At 33.2% G+C, this 24540-nt stretch overlaps 1 protein-coding gene across 5 annotated transcripts in view; it reads left to right on the forward strand.

Annotated features, from left to right (window-relative positions):
* LOC130898303 (frizzled-2) overlaps positions 1–24540 on the forward strand; it is a 406267-nt gene that overhangs the window by 313659 nt on the left and 68068 nt on the right. The window contains exon 1 of one of the 5 annotated variants that reach the window (XM_057807499.1): positions 16903–17186. The exons of the other annotated variants lie outside the window; for them this stretch is intronic. The gene's annotated coding sequence lies outside the window, so the exon portion shown is untranslated. Of the gene's footprint in view, positions 1–16902; positions 17187–24540 lie in introns of those variants that run through there. 5 annotated transcript variants of the gene reach the window in all.

Consider the following 24540-nt stretch of genomic DNA (forward strand, 5'->3'; position numbering starts at 1 on the left):
ACTTGCTTTTCCTCTACTTAAACATAATTTTTTTAGATACTTATCTATTGTAAACTAGAATAAAGTCTTTAGAATTAAAATTGAAATCAAAATTGATCCATAGAATCGTGAAAAAGTTAACAATTTAATAAAAACTAGCTAAAACATTTGTGACATATACATATAAAGTTTTTGTTAGCCACATAATGATTTATTCTACTTTTAGTATCAATTTTTGAACATCCTTAGTTTTGCTAACGTGTCTCACATTTTTTTATGATTGGATAGCCTATTTCTTTAGAATTAAGGGTCAAATTGATTCTACTACCTCCTGGCTTAATCAAAATTTGTGTAATAGAATCATGCAAATCAATTTGGAGCAGTATCAAATACCTCCATTGCTGCAAGTAATATAAAAATCTTGATAAAAGCTGTAACCTTAATAGCAGCTGTTGATCTTTTGAGTGGCAAATACATTATTGTATTTTTCAGATTTTCAACTTATTTGTAATAATAATCTGATTCATTTTGAATATTCGAGTAGCTCTAGGTTCAATGTACATTATGCTTCTTGCGGTTCTTCGGCTTCGTGATCTCGGCTTTAGACCATTTGTGCGAAGTATGGTACTCGATGGTATGATAATCAATTCAATAGATTCCTGTGCCGTAATACCTGTTATCTGATTTTTCCTTCATGGAGATACATGGTTAATATTAGGAGGTGGATGTTGTGCCAAGGAAGAAACTTCATTCTCACTATGTAATGCAGACGCTAGATCAACTTATATGTGGTCTTCCTTTTCAATTTGATGAATTTTCTTCGATACTATCATCTGAAAAAAATAGACGAACAACCGGTTCAACATAATATAGAGAAGCTTCCATTTTGTGCCAAATTGAAGAAAAACACGGATGGCTGCTGTTACGTCCAAATACAGATTGTGATTGATATTTTCACGGCTTGTTCTCCATCCAATCTTATTTGAACATTTCCTTCTGTTCGATTCATGACGAGAAATTTGTTCTGTCGTTGCCTTACCTAATAAAATGCGAAGTAGAATGGTTAGGTAAAAAAAGTTTGTTGCGACTTGAATACATGTTCTGCTAATTGAGTTAACCATCTTATTTGCTGAGTATATTAGAAGAACAAACATTTGTTATTTATTAGTTTAAACAGAATGTGATAATGCGAGTTCGACAAACTTTCTCACTTGTAGATTTTTTTAAAAAAAAAGAAGGTATTTGTTTGTGGTGTCTTTATTGGAAATGGATTCTATTCCACTCCGTGTTCGTTTTCAATCGTATCTAAAAACAAGTAGTCATTTCAAAGTTAAAGTATATTCGTATATACGCGTTCGTATAGTTTCATTGTATTTTAATTTGAACTTCTTCTTTTGAAATCTGCGTTCAGGAGTAGATCTTCGTCTTCTTCACTAGTACTGAATACACTGTTTACACCACCAATAGACCAACATTCTTCAGAGACTGAAGGTAAACTAAAATCCATAATAACTTGTCTTACCTGTTTTATACCAAATTTTTCCACCAATAAACCTTCTTCCGCAGGCCAATTCCTTACAGCACACTCTTTTAGTTTAGTAGTCAATGAATGGATGTGAAGATTTTCGCCAAGAAGCTTTTTTCCGCTAGAATTAGTTTTCGCGGGAGGTTTATTGGTGGGAAAATTTGGTATAAAACAGGTAAGTCAAGTTATTATGGATTTTAGTTTACCTTCAGTCTCTGAAGACGATAACTTGGTTATCGAAACGCGTGTCAGACAGTGTAATTGAGAGTGTTGGTGTAAACAGTGTATTCAGTATAAATATCGCCAACGGTTCCAGAAAGTCATCACCATGAATGTTGTCTAATACTCTTTTATTTTACTGTTAATTCGTAGAGATAATAAGAAAATGGTACTTTCTATTCTTTAATCAACATTAAATCGTATTTTCAAATGCTATTATATATCGCTTAGCCTGTAATCCATTTCCAATACACATCTACATTCATTTTTTAGTGCTAATCTTTAGAAGATTCAAGCAAACCTCCATAAACACTACCCGTCACCAGATCTTGTCTACTCTATAGTTTGCATACACAACAAATAAAAACAATACGATCGATTTTGATATTTATATTTCAAAGAACAAATATATACATAAGAATTAGTAATAATAATACTACAGTCTGTAAGTTTTATATTTTCTATATTTGATTCATCGATGTAACTCCCTTTTGCTTTTATTACGACAAATAATCCTCGATAAATGGTTCCATTCGTTTTTCGGGATATTCCAAAGATGTGGAAGTAGGACACTATGAATTCCCTCTCCCCTGACATAATAGGGTTAAGGTTGGGCAACTGTGACTCTCAGTACATTCTTCCTTTCCAATTTTCTAATACTTTCTAATACATTAATAATTTTTGTCATAATGGAAGATACATTTTCTGCAACCAGTTAATTTTATTTTGACGTCTTCACTGCCACTCTCCAAAATGTCTAGCTTCCCTCAACCTCCTTTTCACTGTAGAAGTAGTCGAAGATAAATCCATAGAATCATTGATCTGAGCTGCTATCTCTAGTCCCATGAGTCGTCGATTACTTTTACTGATTAATGGAATACGTTTATCTTCGGCGGTTGTGGTTTTTCGAAGCCTCCTTGAACGTTTTCTATCGCCAAAGTTCCTGTTGAATGCTTATTTTTCACGTTGTAGTCTACGGTACGTCGAAATAATTGCCAAGACTATGAAGACTTGCGATTTATGCTTGAATTTCAAGTGATAGTTCCTTGGTTTAACCCATTTTAAAACACACAAGTCTGAATTTGCCAGAACGAAAATAATTCGTATACGAACTTCACAAAAAATGTCTTGGTCCAAAAAGTATAAATCACAACACGTTCTTCAGTTTCACAATGCTAACTGGGACATAACATCGAAGAAATAATTCAAGTTTTAACTTGTCGCACTTACCGACAAAATATAAACATGCGCACGTACAAAGTAAACGAACAACTGTACTAGATCTGGAAGGTAGGGGGTCAAAGACTTGATGAAGGTCACTCCGGATGAGAGCATACCTCTTGTTTCTTGTCGCTCTTCCTTTGTCATTATTGTTTTCTGTTACTAGTAATCTACTGATTTCTCATCCCAACACTAGATCTTATAGCTCAGGCTTATGAATTTTAGGAAGGCATAACATAATTTTGGTATAAGGTCCTGTTTTGATCAATTAAGCTTTCAACTCTTAAGAAATAGTCTTTTATTTTTATTCAAAAGCAAAGGCAACAAAATTGTTATAATAGACAACCCTTTATCTTCAGACCTATAATAATATTTAATGCCTTTTTTTCTGTACTGATAAATTTTTATTCTCGTTAGACATAATATTTGATTTCTTCTCCCTCTTTAACGAAAATCTTAACATCATGAGAGAGATATTGAATGGAACTTTTAATATATTGAAGCAATCCGCTAAGATCCGCACTGCAAAACCAAAAACCTTATTTAACAAGTCTATCTCTTTTTTTATCAAAAGTTTGGGATGAAACGTTTTCAACAATGTCAATAGAGATTGTTTTTGAATTTTCTTTGACTTCGGAATTATTGTAGTCATCCATAGATTGTTTCCTCTATTGTTACACAGTTTTGGAAAAGTTATAGCTCACGCTATTCGTTTCGTTTTTGACTTTTACACGTGTACACAATTTTTGTTATCCTGCATCCTTCAGCTTATAGAAAACGAATCACAGTTCATATCTTACAGATGTATCAACCTTAGCGGTTATTGTTGTTCTCGGTTGCTCAGCAACAAGGATTAGAGTCAACACTAGTGTCAGTTGTACCTATAGACCGGCTCAATCGTACAATGCGGAGATACGGATCCTGGCACTACTCACTTTTACAAAAAAAGGCACTCATGACATTGCCCATTCAAATAAATAAAAAAAAAAACATTTCCTACATAAAAATTGTTTCGTCCAAAATTTTGAGGATTTTATAAAACATGTATATGTACGAAACCAAGTATAATAATAATCGAAAAAAATAATGTTGGTATAAAATGTATTACAAAACGTGCTCCTTTTGATCTCATTACGTTCCAAGGTCGCTTTCATTTTCTATCAAAAAATTTATCACCCTCATAATATAGAACCTGAAGGGAAAAATAAATTAAAAGTTGCAAATATTGTAAACAAATTCCATGACTGTTTCACCATGATTGATATGCCTGTTAAGAACCAGTTTGATGGATTTATTTTATCCATGCAGTTGAATTATATCGAAAATTGCCAGTTGGTTGCGGCTTTAATAACTATAATCTTCCTATTAACATCCTATTCCCGAAACAATAATTAAATGCAAATGAAAATGGCGAAATTATTTCATGTGTTGCTTTTATTGCTTCTTTCGACTTGTGAGGCCCGTCAACGGGTGTCATCATCATGTTGGTTTTTTTAAACTACCAATTAGCGTTGATAAGATGCAGGTAAAAAGTGGGCGGGTGTAGTTTCAGTTTCTTTATTAAACCGGAGTGTAGTATGTAGTAGCTTTTCACAGATGATTTCCGATAATTTATTTACAAGATGAAAAGTTGGAAATATATCTGTTAAAATTTATGGAAGTAAATAATGTAAATTTAATTCAAGACAGCTAAAACAATTAATGTGAAATTTATGAAACCGTTGGTGGTATCTATACTGAACACTACCACTACACCAACACTCACAATTACACTCTCCGAAGGGCGTTTCGATAACGAAATTATCCTCTTCAGAGTCTGAAGGTGAACAGTGAATGAGAAACCAGTACTTGTTCTTAATGACCTAACAGAAGACTAGCATTGTTTCAAACAATTGAGGATTTGCTTAGAGGGTTGTAGAATTAGGAGGTGGCAAAAAATTGAAAATGACCTCGTATTTCGAAAGGCTGATGTGAGCTTCATCACTGAAGGATATTAGAACGTAAACAGTGTGTAAACAGTGTAAAATAGAATTTGGTGAATCTTCTCGAGCAAATAATCATGAATGAATCATTTTATTTTGTTGTTTTCTATTGTTTCAACTGTTGATTCAATACTCAATTTTTATTCTGTCTTCACTTGATATTCCCTTCAGTCTCCTTAAGTACTTCAACTCCATTGCTTGTATTTTCCTTTTTATTCTGTTTGTCTCAGTACCCAGCTTTCAATTCAATATGTTTTTTGCCTATGGATTTCTGCGTCGTCTGTTACTTTACTAATTTGATTATTTCGACCTGTTCATTTTTTCCCTTTTAGTTTTGTTCATCTGTTTTTTTTTATTCTCTTATATAAGGGAGCGGGGGGCTAGTTCCCATAGAGGAAAGTTCCAAGGGCCCAAGCTTGGCCCAGGCTTGGCCCAACCATGTAGAGCTTGTAAGTCAGGCTTGGCCCAGTCTTGGTAAAACTCTGAAGTGATAACGATGGGCCAAACTTGGTCACCAAGACTGGGCCAACATTAACTGCCAGGACTGGGTCAAGATTAAATACCAAGACTTATTCATTACATAACTTTTTCTTCTTTATCTTTATTTCATTTCTTTATTTATTTTTTATTCAATATGATTTTTTTGATTTTAAAAATAAGCAAACATAAATTTTTATATTTAATATCACTCTTACTGTAATTTACAATATGAAAATATGAGTTAATTAGTTGAATAAAAATATTAAACGCTTGTAGATTGCACAAGTCTGTACCACTATCGTTTACCTCACTCACAGAGCTGATGTTCACACTTAAATTATTCAAGCTTTGTCCGTCACAATTGAGTTAGTTTTTTTTCTCTATTCAATGCACGCCATCTTTGAACTCGAAGATACGCATCAGACATAGTTACTTTTAGTAGTAACAAATAATAAAAAACACACACACTGAATAAACTAGAGATCGGATTGATCAGACCCATAATAAAAAGAAGTATGGCTGCCGACGGTCGAAAAAACTCGAACCACGCCGTATGGGACCGAACAACCGAAGCTTGGGTCCCCAATGAATGGCCAAGGCTGGGTTAACCAAAATTGGCCCAACCGTGGTCCAAGCCTGGGTTGTCAACGAATGGCCAAGGCTGGAATATCCAGGCTTGTCCCAAGCTTGGGTAATCATTGGTATGGCCAAGAGTGGGTCAACCAACTTTGGCCCAAGCCTGGTTGGCCAATGAATTGCCAAGCCTGGGTATCACTAAATATCAATTTCTTAAATGATCAGTCTTTTGATTGACGTAGGTAAAATGTATGCAATCAGTCTTCATCAGAATCACAATTGAGACAAACAAATGAGATCTTATTTCATGTTGCACATTTCACATGTGCCCACATCTTACACATAATGCATTGTATCCACTCCTCATTTGAATTTTCATAAGTTTTCCCACTTCACTACTTTTGACTTTGACCCAACATTAATATTCAGATTTCTCTGCTTTCCTTCTCTTCCTCATATCTTGTTGTTATTAAGCCCCTTTCGGTAGATGTACATTCCCTTTTTGTGGCTTATTTTATATGATCAATAACTATTATGAACAAAAGAGGACTTAGTACCCCTCTGAGTCTTAGACCATCTTCTAGTAAGTAACTCTTGTTGGTAGGCTATCTCAATATTTGTTTATAGTACTCTGTCAAAAGCTTTGTTAGGTCTACGAAGGCAATGTATACATTTTTGTTCTATTTATTTGCGAACCCATGATCCTGTTTACTGTGTTCACTCCTAAACCTACTTTGGGCTTCGTCTGGATTATCCTTAACGATTGTCCGTATTACGTTTTTATATACTTTGCACACAGGTTGTAAATAAATGAGATTTAAAAAGAAATAATCGATAAAAGATACAATTTTGGAACTTGACATCACTTCTCTAATGCTACGTTACTGGGTCGAGTATCAGGATTATCAATCTACTTCCTTGATCGAATCTCAACTCACGTTTCGTAATCACTGGATAAATCAACACAATTAACATTCGTCAGTCGAAATACAAATATTTTTAACCGATGTCATGTCCTCATGTGATTTACGTGAAATCAACCGTTCGATTGGATTGCATGTCGTATGTATACATACACACAGTCACTACGTTGCTCCCGGTCGAGACAGAATAAACAAATCGCGTTGGGATTTTATTAAAGCCTGGGGAATTATCGAAATAAGTTCCTTATAAATATAGCTAAGGCAAAAGCTACGTAATTTCGAATTTTTTTACTACAAGATATTTTAATTTATTCTTTGCGATTAGTAAGAATTAGTCTCTTTATTAATTTCTTTTTCGATGATGTGTTACTTAAAGATCTTTTCCCAATCCCACTAAATATTCCCGTGATCAAAATGTCCAATGTAAGTAAACTTACCTAAGTAAGGGAAGGAAATCCGACTTTTCTCTTTGCAAAACTTCAACGTCACTTCTAAGGTCTTTATTGCATGTTAAGTGCATTAAAATAGTTACAGGTGTCATGCAAACCACGGACTTGTGTCTGGAAAAAATGGTGGCTAGTTGACGGAAGCGTCATCTTTATCTATCAGTTTGTATCACATATTTTTTCGAAGCTGTAGAGCTGAACCATTCAACAAATCTAGTAAGATACTTTGAAAAAATTGCGTTTTGATATGTTTATTCAATTTGTTTGGAAAAATAACATGACCAACAATAACATTATGTAATATTTCATTCGGCGTGCTACGTTTTTCTTCAAACATTTTGAATATTCCTTTGTTCACGTATTATGGCTCAGTAGTCACTTCGGATTTACTTATACACTCAAGTTTTTGTAACATATACATAATATAAAATTTATATAAAATTCAATAAAACCTCGAAATTGATTCGAATTCTTCTTCTACCTATCAACACTCCAAGTAAAAGTAACTTTTAGTAAATTTAAGGTGATTTTATTCATTATATTCTGTTCTACAGCTGCCAGGTTGGGAGTTTCAACCACCAAGGATCCAACCACCAGACTACAAACTCAACCTCAAGTAAAATGTGCCTGCCTGTAACGGAGTTTGGTTTAAACAGGGTACCAGACGTGAATTGATCCCTTTTTGTACCCCAATCGTTTTTTTTTCTGGAAAACTTTACGTTTGCCCATATTAACTCTATAAGGTTAAATATGGTATAGTAAGGAGGTAGTCTGTTAAGAATATCACCCTGTTCTTTGTACAGCTTGTCAATAAAATAAACTTTCTCTAACTTTAGACCTTCAATAACAGTAAGCAATTCTTTGTTTGTTGGACCTTGGAATAGGAATATTTTTTTCAGAAATCAATGCTAAAATTTAAGCTTTGTTAATACGCCACTGGTTATCGCAGATTGTCTGGCAGGAATATTACGAATAAATTGTGTACATACGCCTTCCGACAGCTTCGGTCAATAGAAATGCATTTACGATTCGATGTTTTCATTGGTAAACAGTTGAGTTCACGTGGATTCACGGTTTGTTAGATGTTTACCGAATTTTATACGGGAAGTAAACATTATTTTTCATTTTTTAATTTGGTATGAGTGCCGTGAGTGTTAATGAAATATTGATTGTTCGTCTTCTGTAATTGATAACGGAATATGTATACTTCTTACATTCGATTCTTCGACTAATAGCATATTGTGCATTTGGGTACTTTGCTGTGTAGTTTATTATTATTTGATCAATTGAACACTGATGACAATTCAGATATTTTAGATTTGACTGCTGGGTGTGCAGCGATATTGTTGATAAAGTCATAATTAAATGCCTTTGTAAAGGACATAATTTTTTGGATGCACTGTTTTATGGCCCATAATTGTATATTGCACATGTACCTGTTAAAATCGCGCCAACGTTCACATATATTTATAATAAATCGCTATAACACTTTTTAATGTCACAAGATAATAAAAAGTATATGAAAATAATATAAAACAACCCATTAAAGTTCGGCGGGTGTAATTTGGGCGCTAACCATCCTTCTTTACCTGTCTGACCAAGAAGGTAGATAATCCGATATGTATTTTCGGCGCTAAGAAGTGCAGGTAGGTCGAGTCATAAAATAACCCAATAGAGGGAAAGTTGATAGATTTTTAAGTAGGCTAGGTTAGGTTAGGTTATGTAAATCTCTTATTTTATATGTAATATGTACTTAAGTACTAAATAAAAATATGAAGAAATATAAAATTTACTTTATTCTGTAGAGTGTTACAAAAATGTTGTGAGGAAACTTTATTAAGGGCAGATTTTTCATTTAAAAAAAGTGCAAAGTAGCCCTCTCTAACGGTAAATTTTTTCAGACCTTAAGTGATAATAGGTCATTTCTCTTATAAGAAAATCTAAAAATACAAAAATATATCTTATTATAAATGTCGGTGATTTAATAAATAACTGTATTTCATAAATCATGTACTTCAGTCGATTAGCGCCCAAAATACACATAGGATTAAAATGACCCTTCGGTCTTGGCGTCTAGTTTACATGTTGTAAAAAGTACATTAATCCTTTAGCGCCCAAATTACATCCGCCCTTAAAGTTTAGGGTCTTTAACAATGAAAATCATCAATTCAAATTATATTTTTATTATTAAAGTTCGACGAAATGTCAATGAAAATTAGTAATGGCATTCAAAAGCGCGACTTGTTTCGGTAAATACAAATCCATCATCCGGACAAGATTATTTTTTTTAGATAAATAATAAACCTGAATCAATGGAGAACAAATTTTTTAATAATAATATCTTTAAAAAAATGTTATTAAATTGACATATTTTGAATGAAATCTACAACACCAGAGGATAACAAAAATAGGAATATATTGAGGTTTTAAGTGAGTTAGATAAATATTCATGTTTGGAGTTAATTATAAAATAGGTATTTATTTTATTTTCAAGATTCCTGTCAATATTTTGGATATTTTCCTTGATATTTACCTATAAACGCTATTGACCATTGCAAATATTCGGTGAAAGAGTTTACCTGTCTTATTTCAAAAATATATATTAATAACTAACAGGATATGGAACACTATCACCAATCCTCAAACTATCTTGATCAATGAACCAACATCAGTGCGCCCCGCTATTTTCATGAATGTCCAGAAGGCTTTCGATCAGGTCTGGCATGCCGGACTTGTTAGGAAACTTCTGACTATCCGATTGCCACCTCCTACAATAAGATTGATATATTCATGTCTTTCCAACCGCTTCATTAGTGTCAAAGTTGGTTATTGCCTATCCGAACCTTTTAACACTCTTGCCGGCGTATTATATATTGTATAGTAACAACATCCCATAACAGTCATTTGCAGATGACTGGTGATAAAACTGATGAAAAATCTAATTTGAAACTTCAAAACATTGCATCACTGATCAAAAACGAGAAACTATTAACATATTTTTCCAACACACTAAATATTTGGACAATAATTTTGTGGGAACCTTCTAAAGAAAGAGCACATTAAGAACAAAGATTATATTAGAAACAATTGGATGTTATAGTGATTTCGCTTCTTCAGGTGTAGAAAAACGTTGACCTCGCAATTTATGTTTTATCTGCGTGAATAAGAAGGAATCATTGAGTGCCAAACGAGGACTGTACGGCGGATGATCCATCAATTTGATGTTCTGACTCTTGAAAAACTTTTTTGTTTGAATTGATGTGTGAGAGCTCAAATTGTCGAGGTGGAGAATGATTCGTCTTCTGCGATGATTCACCTGATTTTTTCGAATACTTCTGGCAAACAAATGCTGGTGTACCATTCAGAATTGACCGTTCTACGTTGCTCTGATGGAACATTGCTCGAGATGGTGCTTCATCGTTATCAAGTCGAAGCGAGTTGATCGGCAGACTGCTGTTGATTTAATCACGTCGAAAGTCATAGAAAATCATCGGACGAAGAAGTTCACAACTTAATCCCATTTTATGACCAGGATGAATGTGTCGAGTATCTGTAAGCAACTCAAATAGCACCCGTATGAAAACACGTTCTGAATACGTTCACCATTAAAAATGTCAGATTTGACATATTCACATCAATGTTGCCATATCTTAAAACATTAGTAGCTTAGATTTATAGATGAAATAATCTCAAAAACGGCTCATATTTTTTATTAACCTGAATATATTGAAAACTTTAAAACTAATTATGTTTCATAACAATGAAGACAAAAGTCTCTGTATGTTTAAATCAGTGTCGTGCGAGAATTACTTGAAGATATGAATTGACGATGTGGAAATTGGTTAATATTGAATGATTCAATATTTCTACTTCATTATTTAGAAAAATATCTTTTCCTAACTCTTTGGCTTTACAATCTCGAGTGGATAATAGCTGACAAATTCGTCTATTTTGATGTCTCGCAACCCCTTATTCGATCCTGGATGAAAAGCTTTGAGATTTTTTGCTTTATGTTGTCAATAATTCGAGGTCGTTTCTATATGACTTCTGTTATTATATAGTCTATTATTTCTTTATAGGTTTTATTCTATAATATTCTGTCCATAAATGCCTCAAATATTTTATGATTTTCTTTCCACAACCGTACATAACGATTGGTTTTACAACTGTCTTGAGAGGGTGTCGAGGTTTTCAGCTCATACCCTTCTCTGTTTATTTATAGTGATCTATTACTATCTCGACTTTCCAAGATATTTAAATTCCCCGACTCGCTCAAAGTTATACTCGTCTTTTGTGATATTCCGTCTCTTTTTCGGTTTCATGAACATATATTTTATTTTGTTTTCGTTGATTTCGAGCTCTATATTCTCGTATTCCTCTCAAATTCGATTGATATACTGCAAATATAGTACACCTACTTTAAATAGAAGCTTTCGTGAACTTACAATGGAATATTAACTTTTTTGTTTCTTTCATTATTCACAATCAATTTTACCAATAAGCTTTGTAGTGCGTTAGACCATTGAAATAATTTGTTAAGCTAGTTATTGAGAGTTATATATTTCCTTTTATTTATGTAGTAATGTTATGTCAGCTCTATTTTATCATAAAAACAGAATTTTTGTTGTTACCATTTTATACTTGGATCGAGGACAAGGTAATAGTAACAATACTGATCGGTAAAAAATTTAAAAGAAAGACTTTGACAAATGATTATCTTTCCTAGAATCAAAAAAATATTGAGAAACTATTTTGTAAGCATCAGAACATATTAAATAGTAAATAAGAAGCCAAAAAATTTTGTATTTCAAACTTGAACGGAACTTTTAGTCTAAAAATTATCTAGATTTTTATTGAAACTAAAAATTTCGATACCCTTTTTGTAATAATAATCGTCAAGCTCCACAAAATAGTCATTAACTGCCGACATCACCTCTCATTTCTGGAGAATCTTTGATCACCGAGATATTTTTTGAAGTCTGTAAACAGACAATAATCCAAGGGAGCTAAATCTGACGAATAGGGTGCATGTGGTAGCAATTCAAACTTAAATTTATTATTTTTAGACATTATTATAACGGATGTGTGGGCTGGTGTATTGTCTTGATGAAACAACACTTTCTTTTTAGCCAGACGCGGCCTTTTCTGCTTGATTTCTTTGTACAAATGTTGCAGTAAGTTCGCGTAATAGTCGCCGTTGATAGTTTTCCGTATTTAGTTAAGTTAGTCAATGAAATTTATTCCAAAAAACATACGGCTTCACTGGTATTTGCCTTCTTTGGAGCCGGTTCTCCCTTTTCAGTCCATTGTTTTGATTCTTCTTTTGTTTTGAATGTGATTTGATGGTAATAAACAGCGCAAAAATTCGGCTTTATTTCTGTAAAATACTCGATTGAAACATCTTTGTTTTTGTTCCATTGGAAGCAAACACGGTCATGTCCACAGTTTCAGTTAATATGCGATGTACCGCATTGTTTGAAATGCCTGCTATGTCTGTTAGTTCGCGTACTATCAGTACTACCGCTTTGAAAATTTTCTTCAATATTTCTGGAGTAGTCACCTCTTTTAGTCGACCAATGCGATACTGGTCTTCACAGGTCGTACGGCCTCGTTTAAACTCTGCTACCCAATATTTTACTGTTGATAACGAAGAAGCAGTCACACCCTGAATAGAATCTGGTTCAGATTTTCTATTGGTTGTGCTAATGCCTTTTAACTAAAAGTATTGTATTACATAATGATGACCAGCTTTTTCCATGTTTACAAATTCACTAATTCAGTTTCAATCGTTGTTTCAATGAATGTTTACAGGAAAACATAAATTTAGACAATTATCCTCATTGTTAAATGCACTAAAATTTGACGAATTACTTTTATATACTTTTTATTAACTTGTGTTATCAAAACAATGTTAACATGTTCATAAATTATCGATATGTACATGTTTGCACGATTTTGACAGGTAAGTTTGTAATAAATAGAAAATAATGGATCATAAATCTTTATAAACCGCAGTCTCGAAAAAAATCGTTTCGTTTAAAAATAGTTTTTAAAACAGATGTTATCTAAAGAAAAATTTCATTTGTAGTGCGGTTGAAAAATTCATTGGAATGTACATTTTCTTAACGTTATAAGAAGCTATATTTTTCACAACCCTATATAAGATCTGAGAAATAACGAAAATTTATCGATTTCTCTATTTTGAAACGGATTTTCGATTTCACATGTCATTTGGTTTGTTTGCAGTGCATTATTTCCACATAGATCTTATAAATTTGTTTGAAATCTTGAATTCTACTTTGCATATTAAATTTTTTGTTACAAAAGAGTTAGGGTATACCGAGAAGTGGGGCGGTAGTAAATTCAGTCAGATAGCAGGTAATTGACCTTTTGATGTGGTAAATTCGGCCAAAGATATTAGGTATGCAATAAACACGGTCAGATGTCAGGATGCTAATTTAAAACTAAAAAAACCAATTAAATATTATAAAAATATTTCAATTGAGTAAGGAAAATTAAATTATACAACTGCCAGATAAGTTAACTTAACCCAACCTACACTTATCTACTCCCAGTCGTTCATCCAATATATAAAAATCTAGCCTAGGATGTTTTGAAGTATATATATATATATATATATATATATATATATATATATATATATATATATATATATATATATATCCCCTTTTATAGCGTTATACGCCTTTGGGTTCCTAATCTCCAGGCCTGTCTATCTTGCCAGTCGTCGACTGCTAGGTTCCTTTCGGACATTGCTCTAGTGATTCCTTGTAGCCATGTTCTAGGTGGTCTTCCCCTCTTTCTTTTTTCTGTGGGGGTCCATTCTAATATTATTCTTGGTAGTCGTTCTCTTCCCATTCTCTTAACGTGTCCGTACCAAATCAACTGTTTCTTTTCTATATCTTCTACTAAAGTTCTTTCTACTTTCAATTGTCTTCTTATTTCCTCGTTTCTTATATGTTCCGTTCTAGATATTCTTGCTGCTCTCCTCCAGAAATCCATTTCCACTGCATTTAAGTTATTTTTTTGCTTTTCTGTAAGTTTGCCAAACCTCGGAGCTATATGTAATTATTGGTTGTAAAATGGCGTTGTATATTCTCTTTTTTGTTTCTGGTCTAATATTCTTTTGCCACAGCACTGAGTTCAGGGCTCTTATTACTTTTCTTCCTTTGGTTATTCTGTCCCTAATTGTTTCCTCGTTTCGTCCTGTTGTTGTTAGTTTTACACCTAGGTATATGCATTCCTTACAGTTTTTAATTATTTTTCCCTCTAGATCTAAATCCCCAGGTGAATCTTCTGATCCTATACATATGTATTGTGTCTTCTCCGTGCTAACCTGTAGACCCCATTTTTGGTATTCTTCTATAAGTTTTCTAGACATGTACTCCAGATCTTCTTTTTCCTGTGCTACCACTACCTGGTCATCGGCATAGTGCAGTGTATACAAGGTGCTCTCCCCAATAGTTAGTCCCATTCCTTTACATTTTTTCTTCCAAATTCTTAGGGCTTCATCTATGTATATGTTGAACAGAGTTGGGGATAAACAACACCCTTGTCGCAAGCCTTTGGTTGTTTTGAAGCCGTCTGTCACCTTGTTACCTATTTTTATTTTTGCTGTTGTGTCTCTGTATAGTTCTTTTATAGCCTTTATTAGAGTGGTATTTATGCTCGTTCTTTCCAGAACCTCCCATAATTTTGAGACAGGTACTGTGTCATACGCTTTCTTCAAGTCTACCAATAGTAGGTGCACTTCTTGTGATCTTACGGTTCTCTTTTCGATTATTTGTGATAGACAGAAAATACTATCTATCGTCGATCGACCTGCTCTGAAGCCGTTTTGTTCCTCGGATTCGTATGGGTGATATTCTTCACAAATGATCTCCTTTATTATTTTTCCGTATAACCTACTGAGCGTACTAGTCACTGTAATGCCCCTATAATTATTGCAGTCTTCCTTATTTCCTTTCTTGTATATGGACGTGATCCATCCTTCTTTCAACGTTTGCGGTATTGGTTCTCCATTTAGATGTCTATTGATAATTTCTGTTAGGATATTAAACAGCCTATTTGTTCCTGCTTTTATTAATTCTGCAGGTATTCCCTCTGGACCAGGAGCGCGCCCATTTTTAAGTAGTGTTATAGCTTTCTTTGTTTTTTCTACGTTGATTTTTATTGGTTCACCTGTAATCCGTATGTCTTCAGCCGGCATGTTACTATATTCAGATCTCTGTTCTCTGAGTAATGAGCGGTAATAGTCTTGCCATTTGAAGTATATTATTGTATTAAAATGTATATTTGAGTCTTTTTTCCGGTTTCGGATACTTACCTACACCGGTACCTGTGACTCTAGTAATTTGTGAGCTGTGCAAGTGTACGGCAAACGTGGCTTCCAGATCAACCATCAAAAAATAGATTTGATGGACGTCCTACTAGAGCCTATCACATAGAGAGACCAAACAGTTGAAAAGACGCGGCAACGTCTATCAAAAGATGTTCAAAAGTAACTTTTTTCAAGCGAATTTGTAGTTGAGAAATTTTCAGAAAAGGTGCTTTCAAGGAAACATTTTTTTAACAAATACTTCTCAGATAACAATCTACAAAATTGCAAACTTGTGACAATGATACGATAAAGCAATATTTCAGGAAATTTGAAAAAATCATACTACAATAAGCGAAACAAACTACAGTATGTTCGCACCAAACAAAATGCCAAATCTTCCAGATATTCTTGCAGACATGGAAAGGAAGCATATCCTAGAGGTATGTTTGGTACGACCAGTGGGAAAATTTTTGAAAAAACATGGTTTCATTCATGAAATAGTAAATAAAAGGCAAACAGTAGTGGAAAGTAGTCGTTTGATAGTGGTGAATTGGAGAAATGCCATAAATCACGTAAAAAGAGTTGAAAACTAATATATGCAACATGAACCAGTTTTAACTCGATTTGCGATTGATTTAAACGACAGTGATTCTAAGGAAGATGATTGTGATGCTAGTTATTTAGAATAATTTTATTGTATGTATTATAAGTGAAGACCACTGGGGAAAAACCAGAATTTTCCAGGAAATTGTCATAGCTATAAAGTTAAGAAGTTATATTTCAGTATTTCACTTTTATGAAATATGCACTGTATTCTATCTATAATATGACAACAAAAATAAGAAAAAATGGTTTTAACAACTTTTACTGTCAAAGATTTTTTAGCTCTATGAGTAATTTCCATCAAAAAGTGCTTTGTAACTTTTACTCTAGTTTTTTAGTTAAAAATAAACCGGAAGCAACCAATTCATCTTTGTATTTAATTTTACTGAAATTTTCTTTGCTAGTTATATTAAGAACTATTCTTATCTGAGAGGAGTTACATATTGCCGTCTTATCGAAAAAATTAAGCTCCCCTTGTTTTGCGCTGAGATCAGTTTCCAAAGAACTGAACTTATCCACCTCCTTAATAGTTTATTATGTCCTTATTGAGTCGCATCTCCGATATGCCCTTCCCTTCTGGGGTACGTGTGGTGCGTCTCAATAAGAGCGAACCTTCAAATTACAAAAGCTTATCCAATTGATTCTCTAATTTCAGAAAGATTGTTGCATGGCTATCCACTTAGGAACGCGGAGCACTACCTTCACCTACCTACTCGACGTTCAGAATTAGTTAAGTGCTCAATATTGTAGAATAAAAAAAATGCACAATCACTTGCCAATTGAAATCAAATCGATATCATCTTTTCCCACATTACGCAATAATTTGAGGGTATATTCAATGGAAAGTGCCTTCTACTGTGTAAACGACTTCTATTCTAATAATATTTAATGGTGCGTACCAGTTACTTTTATGTTTTTACAAGGATTTGTCTAGAAGTTTTAACAATTTTTTGACAATAAAGCATTTCTCTCTCTCTCTAAGTTTGTAAGCCGATTATTGTTTTACAAAATGAGAACATCTGTAATTAAATTTTAGCTATTTGATGACTGCCATTATGCAAGTTTTTAGACTTTTCTTTCTTAACCATAAGCTGTACAGAACAAGGTTTTAACCTCTCAAAATTATGAATGTTTCATCATTTTACTACTCCCTCATTAATAAAAATTGACTATAAATCCCTACTTTGTATTTTGAAAATAATAATCAAAACAACCGTTATTAAATTTCTAATGGAATTTTAGTAACAAATTGAAACTAGGGCCTGTAGCTGCTAGTTTCAGCTCGCTTGTATAATTTCACATTTTTATATATCTACCGTTTGTTACAGTTCCAATATTTCGATTAACTAATTTCAATTACTTTATTCACTTTCATTTTTGTTCAGACACAATATCAGGGTTGACCAAATCTTGTAATTAATTCCTCAGAAACCGTCGATAAATAACGATCAGTTAACACTACAGCAGTCACAGGGTTTATCTCGGAAACAGATTTTAAAGCGTGATGAATTTAATTGGAGGACTGTACGTCGTTAAGAAAGAAAAAAGTTTCACACCACTGATTAAGATTAAGTTCTAAAGAATCATTTGATTCGAGAAATACCACAGAACTAATTAAGAATAACACAAAGTCGTGTTGTTGGTTTTATCAACGGAATTTGCATTTTTATTTTATTTTTATTATTTTGGAGGCATTGTATCATACAAAATGTTATATTTAGAAGTGTCATTGATCACTAAATAATTGCAGTTTATGAATCTTGTATAAGGTGACCAAATTTTTTTATTTCAAATCCGGGACAGGCGCTTGTAGAAAATTATTATTATATCCGGGACAAATATTGCTTCTAGAAAAATTCGGGACGCTAGGTGGAAAACCGGGACGTATGGTCACCTTAATCTTGTACCAACTATTAAATTATAAAATATAACAAAGTTAAGCTATTTGACCGACATTTTGTTCGATTCAACAATCATTAGTTGTAACTATTCATTGATTCGATTGCCATTTGATAATTTGCACTATTCATTTTACATATTTGCTTATATTAAATTATCCACATCCTCATCGAAGAGTTTCACCTGTCAACTTAAGTTAGGGTTGCCAACCGTCCTGTTTTCCCATGACATGTCCTAGTTTTTGTAGTGTCATGGGGCGTCCTGAATAGTTTTTAAGCAGCTCCTGGATTCTCAAATTTGAAAATTGGCGCGCCTCTTCTCAAATCTTGCATTAGACATACAGAGCTAGCTATCCAGTCAGATTACTGTTTATTTGTAACTTGTTTGTAAAATGTTGTAGTATCTAATAGTTATAAGTCTTTAACTTACCTAAGTTTCAAAAATTTGTTACAAACTAAAGTGTTTGATTTATATTTTAATAACTATTTTTCAACTCGTATAATTTTATTAAAATATTTTTATTAAAAAATATTATTATTTTAATTACTTGAATTTTATTTCACCTGTTTTCACTAGATATTTATTCAACTATTGCAACTCTAATAATGCGTTCTCTTTTTAAACTGAATTGTCCTGATTTTTCTAACCTCAAATCCTAGTTTTTTAAATTTGAGGTTGGCAACTCAAGCTTAGTATAATATATTTTTAAAACTGTAGAAGGTAATAAATTCACTTTAACATAATCAAATTTGTCTTAAAACTTAAAAATTAGCAATAAAATAAATATATTTTCAATGTTTAAAAACCAATTTTGAATATTTCCTGAAGAAGAAACAAGGAAAAAGCGGCGCGCGCGTCCTGAAGGAGGTAACAGTTAAATTGAAAGAAAATATTAATTAAAAAAGACCCAAAATCAAGACGATTTAGACATATGTACAAATCAAAAGGTCTAAGAATATATATTTATCTCGTTAGATATAGTGAATTTAGATGTAGAGCTGTTAAAAAAACTGCATTGGTTAACTTAAATAATTATCCTCAATATTATTCAATTCAATCAATTAATATTTTACGTGTAAAATTTTTCGCGAAGAATAATTTTTGTTCGAATAAGAAAATGCTGCGATTTCAAGTGTGTTACACCAAAATATACGTTAACATCACTGAGTAAAATCTGCATTGTTCGAAACGATATACTTGGATTATGACAAAGTAACATAATATGTCACTGCTTCGTAATGGAAACGGCGTTAGTCAACCCACGACACATGTATGAAAGGGGGAAGACCACATACGCGGTTCCAATTCAACTTGATAAATGTTTCTGGACGCGAACTTGTATTCCCCGGCTTCAGATCTTCTAGTTCGATAGGGTGACTACCTACAGCTTTCATTATTAAACGAAATCAATAAATTAAGACAGGTACAGGCGGTCGAATTGGCTGAAAGTTAACAAGTATCGCGAAGATAGGACCGTATTCTACTTAAAAAAATGTTATAGGTAAAAAACCGACTAACAAAGCAAATTAAAATAGATTGAAAATATGCTAAATTAATAAGGTGATGAAACAAAAAAGGTGAGAAGACATACTCAAAGAACTAAACGTAAAGAAGAAGTGACGTAACTACATTTAGAAAAAGAATTCAAAATTATGTATGAGGAAATATTTTAGGACTACTTTTATAAATACGCACAGTACTCATACCAAATTAAGAAATGAAAAATAATGTTCACTCCTCGTATAAACATTTAACAAACCGTAAGTCCACGTGGACTCATCTCCACTGTTTATTAATGAAAACATCGAATTGTAAACATAAATGCTTTTCTATTGGCCGAAGCAGTCGGAAGACGTATGTAAATAATGTCCTTGAAATACTTCTGCTAGACGGTCTGCAATAAGCTGTGGTTTGGCTAGGTGAGATTTATTTAATTCATAAATTTCTTTAATTAAATAGAAATATGGCGTCCTTCAGACCATGGGCGAATGAATACAATGAATGTTTAAAAAGGAAAATATTCAGCAATCTGATAATGCAGTCATAATAAGATTCGCTGAATTAACTAGAGTAAATAAATTTTCCATTTATCACATTTATCGAATAGTCACGAAAGGGGTTGCTGTGGATCATTCACAGAACCGAAAAACATGTAAAGAAAAACTGAAATCAGTTGACAAAATTTAGAAACATTGCATCAAGTTTTTTCAGCATTTGGTTTTTTAAGATGCATCTGTCTAAATAACGATTCTATTGACGTTTAACGAATACAAGCTCTTGAAAAGGGTCCTTAGGCCGGCCCTGTCCAGCTACAATGGAATTTTAAAATTCGGCGGATATAAAAAGAATAAATATATAAAATGAGGTATCTACACCTATGGTAGATGGAACAAAATTATTAACAAGGATTTTTATAATCTGCAATTGATATTGGAAGAACTATACAGTAAGGGTTAAATGTTTAATGTAATATTTTCTTATACTTAGATACACCCCTGGTATCGCCGAAGAAAACGCAAATAAAACTTCTCACCAGTTGGTTTTAGTAAAGTTAAATCGATACACGAAAACAGGTTTTGAGGAACGACAAATCCTAGTGCGCTTCGCCACTACAAACCAAACAAAACAGGACATTGTCGAAAAGATTGCATTGGCGATAAGTATAACGTTAATTAAAGTGGGAGCGCGTAAACATGGCGCATTACAGAAACTTTAATTAATGATTAACTCCTAAGATATTCGAGTATTCATGAGATTCGTTATAAAAAACTTTTTTTATTATGCTAAATGTTTCTTAAATCACATGTGAAAAGATCTAGTAGTTCGCTTTCAGACAGGTAACTTTGAAGTCCAAAAAACACAGACCTAGTTAAAACCTGTCTCTCCCAAAATGCTTTCAAGGAATATCTTCCATCCACTCCTCATCTCTCTCGAAGGGATCGTCAGTCTACATCACTGGGCTTAGTGGAAGTATTGGATATCTTCTTTTTTTCTTTGGCCTTTAAAAATGATAAGTCTCTGCCGAGTGAAGACACTTGTTAAAGCTAACCTTAGATTTCCGTATTTTCAGGATCTATAAGAAGTAGTCCCACCTCTTTCTTTTCTCTTTTTGGCGCACCTATTTTCTCAACCTTGGATACCTCTTCTCTGGTGTAGTCAGTTTCAGTTAGATGTTGAGACGGGTCCTCAACTCTTGAAATTCTCTTCTAAAAGTTTACTCCTTAATATCTTCTATCTTGTTTAGGTCCTAATATACCAGAAAGAGCATTTAGTCAACGCTTCAGGCTGATATTTTTTGAACTGGAAACTTCGTTAGATAATTGATAGCCTTGTATCTGCACGCTTTAGATGCATACAGTATGATGGAGATTACGATGGTCCTGACTAGGTTGAGTTTAGTCTTCAGATTCATCGGATCATCTTCCTATGAATCCTGCTAATCGTCTTATTACGACTATAAGCGACCTCAAAGAGTAAAGTCACTTGTTCAATTTCCGTACTGGCAGGATATATAAGAAGTGGTCCCTCCTCTGCATTTTTCCTTTTTGGCGCACCTGTTTTCTCAACCTTAGATACCTAGCTTAATCTTCTCTGGTGTAGACTGTCTCAGTTAGATATAGATCTTTAGCTCTTGAAATTTTGTTCTAGGAGTTTACGCCTTAATATCTCTTATCCTATTCAGGTCCAACTCTGGGTCCTTATATACCAAAGAGCATTCAGTCATCGCCACAGGCTGATATTTTCTGAACTGTAAACTTCGTCAGATAATGGATGGCCATGCATCTGCACTATTTAGATGCATACAGCATAATGGAGATTACGTTGGCCTTGATGAGGTGGAGGCTAGTCCTCAGTTCATATGAGTCCTGCTAATCGTCTTTTGGCCCCGTCTTTTCCACGAAGCAGTTGGCGTGATCACTGAATATCATTCCTTAGTCCAAGGTGGCTCCCAGGTGTTTGGTTTTGGTTGTCCAGGTGATTCCTTCTTTCATGACATTGACGTTGTCTTCTGGTATATTTCTCTTTATTTTGAATAATATAGCTTGGGTCTTCATTGCATTGATGATGATCTTCCATGTTGTACGTCAGTAAACGAGTCGTAAAAATTATGAAACTGTCATGAATAATAATAGGATGTACTTAACCGATGTTTTCATTATTTTCATTTTCGTTCTAGAACAAAAAGAAGTTTCTTCTGAGAAATCTATAATTTTTTTCGTCAATATGACTAGAAAAAGTTGCTATATAGAACGATCAATACTCAAACGCTCCACTTTTTCAAACTTCCATTCAATATATTGAGTTCAATTATTTTCAAATCCAATGAAAATCTTAAATAAACTCAAATAAATCGTTACGTTTTAAAAGCCCGTATCTAGTTGTTTGGTAAACATCATCTATTCCATTGTAACCGTCTTAACCACGTCAAACATCAAGAACTCAATCAACTATTATGATGATGGACGTCTAAATTTCTTGGAAATTATATGACCAAGTGTCTACATTAGTACATCCGTTACTAAGTAGAGTTTTATATAACGAGAAACTTGTTTTGAAAAGATAAATGTGCCGACGGTAAACGATAAAATGATTTTCAATTGATTTTCATACAATGACATTTTCAAGTAAATCATCAAACCGTGTAAAAAATTAGTAACTAGAATTTAAATAGTAACGGTTGGAATCACACAGAATTCTATCTTTGCCAGGGGTCTAGAAGAGATTCAGTTGGTGTAGCATGAAATTTGCATTTTCTATTGCATCATAAAAAGTCCATAAGAATTAGTTCGGGCGATCTAGTTGGCCATGCTATAAATAAGTATCTTAAAAGTTGGAATTCCGTACATCATTGTGTTAGGTGGTATTTATTTTATATAATCTGCTTTGTTGGGGTTATTGAAAGGTCTTCTGACGAGACCAAGTAGATTGTACCCGCCAAATTTCCATCAGTAAATGACCCTATAACCTTCTAAATATGTCTCATTATCCAGAATTATGCCTGTTGCTGACTGAAGTGAACTTACTGAATCATTAAATCGTTTAGTGAAATATTCGTCAATTTAGATATTCTTCATTCAATACCTAAAAATACCTGAGTAGTTTTTCTCAATGATTGCCTGGCTATTGATTAGAAGGTATCCAGAGACTGCTACTGCATAATTATTTTTGATAAGATGCTCACGATTATATTTTGTGAGGTTTTAGATACTTAAAGAACATGTTGTTTCATTCCATCACAATAAGAAAAAATTATTAACGAGAAACTTTATGTTTGACAATTTCAGAAATCCTAAAGATAGCACTTGTTCAAATGGGGCTATGTTTTCACGATTCCGTCCTATAACACTACATAATATTCGTAGTTTATGGTTTTTCCCTTTTCAAGATAGTCTATGGATAAAAAAATATTGATATCTTTAAGGTCAGCCTCATTTTATGGATAGCCGAAATTATTTTGTAGATTTTTTTAATGTTTTCCCCGATGACAGTTTGACTACGTGTATCGTATGCTTATTTAATCGTTTAAGCTTAGCAAAATATTTCTCAACGATTGATTTTCCTGGGGCAAAGTTCGAACAATGTTCATCAGGCCAAGCCATGGCTGCAATGGTATTTTTTTTTTAAAGGCAATGCTTTATTAACACACTACATTGCTTTTTGTCCATTTTTACAAACTACCGAAAGTTGCTTTACTCAAAATAAACTAATTGTACGAGAGCTGTCGAATGTACATACGTATTTTTGAGGGTTTTGACTAACTGAAAATCGTACGGGTTCGATACTACTAGCTTGTTTTGCGCGACAATTGACTTGTTATATTGAAAACTTTGAATATAATCGAAAACTTATTGGAAGGAAAAAAATACTGTTTCATTCTTGATGGTTATTATTCGCTTTTTTTACTAATTTTTCACTCAAGTTTGATGTCAATTTAGTATATGGTTGTTTCCATTGTTTCCTTTTCAAAACGAAACCGTATAAATGGTCGAATTCAAACGCATATTTAATATGTTTTACTTTCAACAAAAGCAGCTTTCAATTCCTTTGTAAAATTTCCACATTACGACATTACATTTATCGTAGATAATAGACAACATCCACCGTAAACGATTCTAAAAATGAAAAATTAATGATGTTTTCGACGCAAAATGCAGAAAGCTTTTCTCCATTCGAGGATTTTTTCTTCTTTGTATGTTGTCGAGTCATGCGGCAAAATAAACTGAATTACGTCGAACCAAAAAAAGGTCGAAGCCACGCTCATTAGTGTCTTTTTTTATTCTCTCGTGCGGGGCTTTAAAAAGGAACCTTTCAAATTTTTCCCTTTCTGTATTTTACACTTTTTCAC

Source organism: Diorhabda carinulata, chromosome 9 (genome assembly GCF_026250575.1).
Source record: "Diorhabda carinulata isolate Delta chromosome 9, icDioCari1.1, whole genome shotgun sequence".
Lineage (NCBI taxonomy): Eukaryota > Metazoa > Arthropoda > Insecta > Coleoptera > Chrysomelidae > Diorhabda > Diorhabda carinulata.